General features: G+C 34.6%; 1 protein-coding gene across 3 annotated transcripts in view; it reads left to right on the top strand.

The window, feature by feature from the left end:
- RBMS1 (RNA binding motif single stranded interacting protein 1) overlaps positions 1–2,752 on the top strand; it is a 269,316-nt gene extending 266,564 nt beyond the window's left edge. For all 3 annotated transcript variants that reach the window (XM_019522696.1, XM_019522694.1, XM_019522695.1), the window contains exon 14: positions 581–2,752. The gene's annotated coding sequence lies outside the window, so the exon portion shown is untranslated. The remainder of the gene's footprint in view (positions 1–580) is intronic.
- The last annotated feature ends 599 nt before the right edge of the window (positions 2,753–3,351 follow it).

The following is a 3,351-nucleotide window of genomic DNA, read 5'->3' as shown; positions in this document are numbered from 1 at the left end:
GAGAGAGAGAGAGAGAGAGAGAGAGAGAGAGATTTATTTCTGTGGTCACTGAGGCAGGCCATTTTATAGATATATAAAATGAGCCTGCTTCTTAAGTGACCACTGAAATTAATGAAAAGGTTTTCATCAGCTTTAATAAACGTTAAAGTATAGTACTCAGTTAAGTACAAGATTGAGCTTTCTCTCCTCACTTCACATGGCAGTTGGTCACTTTTTAAAAATCCACAGAAAAGTAACGTAAGTACAGGATAAGGCCCCTAAATCCTCAGCCTTCAGCATGCAAAACTCCCAGATGTCAGTGGTGTTATGTGTGTGTGTTCGCATGTGTGCGCGTGTGTGTGTATGCCCATGCATGCACATATGTTGAAAAAAGAGGAAAACTATGGGACAAGTTCACAATTTGTCAAAATTCAGACTTGGGAGATAGCGCCACCCATGTTCATCCCAGGTTTGCACATGTGGACTCACTTGGTCTTAAAATTGTGTTTGAGATACAAAACAATCTTAGTTCTTAGAAGTCTATCAGAAGAATGAATTCAAAATGGCTGTCTGCTCTAGCTCTGACCTTTCTCTGTTGCAGATGTCCAATGTTGACCTTGCCTGGAGAAGGGTGCAAAGGCTGAAACAATCATGGATTTTACCGATCAATTGTGCTTTAGGAATTATTGACAGTTTTGCACAGGTTCTTGAAAACGTTATTTATAATGAAATCAACTAAAACTATTTTTGCTATAAGTTCTATAAGGTGCATAAAAATCCTTAAATTCATCTAGTAGCTGTTCCCATGAACAGGTTTATTTTAGTAAAAAAAATTTTTATCAAGTGTTACGACGCAAAAAAAAAAATTCAAATTTCTGGGTATGCACAGATGACCATGAAGACTTATTCACGTGCATGACAGAATTTGTGTTTTGGTTTATTTTTATTTTGTTTGTTCCTTTTGTTTTTTGGGGTTTTTTTAATTGTATGAAATGGGTTTTCTGAAGTTTAAAATAGTAAAACATCTAAGATGATGTTCTGTGCTTGCAGTGTGTGAGTGTTGCTATAGTGCAGTGTTGCAGTTATAGTGTCTGTTCTCTTAGCTTTCTGTTTTTCTTTTAATGTAGTGTGAAGTGTCTTATCCTTTTCTATAAATTCCAATTTGCCTTAACTCTTTCAATGCTGTAGCTGTTTCAGTAAGTAGTCCAAACTAATGGTGTAGAATGCTTTGACCAAATGAGCTGGTCTATTATGCCTTGTAAAACAGCAGCATAGGGCTTTTAAAAGGTAGTCAATAAAAATTGCTGAAAATTTGGCTTTTTTAATGTGTAGTAGGTGTTTTTAATGATTTTTCACATAATATGTAAGGTAGTGAAATGCAAGAGGGGAAAAATGTTTTGTGTGAAACACATTTTCTGACTGGGGAAATTTTAATAGGATAAATTGTTTGTAAGGCCATATGCCGATAGTTTCCTCTGGTAGTTTGAATGATTTAGGAACTCTGCTGTATGATGCAATGTAAAATCTTTTTTTGCCTTTTTTCAGAAACTAACTTGATGTTCTAGTTTTAGCGTAGGTAGGCTGGGGAGTCTGGGGTGGGGCTATCACAGAATGTTTTTGTCCTTTCTTTATACTAATGATAGTGCTTTAGAATGATGATTGTGCTGAGACCTAGCAAACAGAAAATTTGCTATTACAGCAAAATGGCAAAAAGCTAAAGGACTCGTTTTCAAATATAAGCTGAGATGTAAGTAGAAGCAAAATTGATTGGGTACTAGCTCTCTATAGTAGGTAAATAAAAATAAAGACTTGGCACTTTTAAAGGTAACTTTACCAAAGAACAAAGAGCCAGTAACCAATAATTCTGATTTGTCTCAGCATTACGTCTTCTGTACTCTTTATTTTTGCCGGACCAGTTTGCGGTTAGGAGAATGTGCCTTTTTTGTACATTTGCATTTAGGTTTTATAATTTTAATTGATGTATGGACACAAAAAGCATGAAGGAAGACTTGGATCCAAGCAGTGCCACACTTTACATCATCACTACAAGTGTTAAGTGTAAAGAAAACCAATTTTGAAACTATGAAATTCCTGATTCATAAATACACAGTTATTTGTACTTTACATATTAGATAATTCACTGCTATTAAAGCTCTTTTATTACAATTGCATATGTTTTAAATCAAATGATAAATTAAGTTGTCTTCCAAAACTGTGTACTTGTCTGGTCAGCTGTATATGATCAGTTATCTACCTCAGAGTTTATTTCCTTTTGTATTGGGACAGGTTGCTGGCCCTCCCTGTTTCCACAGACCAAATCATCCTAGCTCAGGAGCTAGGGCTAAGCAGTTCTTTCTTTCAAGTATTTTTTAGTTTTAAATTTTGTGTGAGCATTGGAGTATAGATGTCAGTGACATTTCATAGTTTCAAAAGTAAATTGCTGCTCTGAGAAGTGTAGATTCTAGTGAATTACATAGTCGTAAGAGATGTGTTTTTGTTTTTTCTTTTTTTTAAAAAAGTTGTGGTATTATTGGTTCTATGCTCCCTGGAATATTACTGCTTTGTTAAAAGTCCAGACTTCCTGCAGCACCTTCCCTGTATCTGGTCTGTTTCCAAACCTGGATCTCTCACTACTTGATATTTTTGCATTAGTCAAAACTGCAATATGATAGCTGTGTTAGAGGGAGGGAAGAGCTGCTGTTAGAAGTGTCTGAACTAAGTGCCATACTCATTGTCTGGGTAAGATTTGGGAAATTTAACCTCTGTACATAAAGAAATAATCAGTTACGTAAACATCACATAGTAGACAGCCATTAAATTATAAAAAAATTAATTTATGAAGAAAGACCTTTTGTACAGATTGAAAAAAAAGATTTTCATAGAGATATCTATATGATCAAGAGAGTTAATTTTTTATTTTTGTTTTACTAGTGCCACAAACTTGCCAGTGGTAACTTATTTGTCCGGTTCAAGATAACTCTGTAGTTTTGTTTACTAGGACTTGTTGTTAAACGCCAAAAGACATTTTTGAACTGTACATTTGATTAGATTGTTAGCTTTTTTCTGTTTTATTTCTTTTGAAAACTTTTGAATAAAAAAGATCCAAAAAAGAAAATGTTCTGGCTTCTTTTTCATTATTCCTTCTTTATGTTTGTACTGTGCTGGTTGGGGTGGGGGAGGAGGGAAGCCCAAACAGATCATTATAGAACCTCAGGGCAAATGCTGTTCCACAGGTTTAATATTTAAATCTCTCTAAACATGTTTCTCTCCCATGCTGTTTAAGTTTTATTCCTAATAGGAAAGCATGGTACAAAAGTAGACACATTCATCGTTTTTCAGGGGGTTAAATCAAATACTATATTTACTTAAATC

This window comes from Gavialis gangeticus, unplaced genomic scaffold, assembly GCF_001723915.1.
Source record: "Gavialis gangeticus isolate Ggan-Ray unplaced genomic scaffold, GavGan_comp1, whole genome shotgun sequence".
NCBI classification, from domain to species: Eukaryota; Metazoa; Chordata; order Crocodylia; family Gavialidae; genus Gavialis; species Gavialis gangeticus.
Note: the sequence above shows the minus strand (reverse complement) of the source record. Positions and strands in the feature narration are given on the sequence as shown.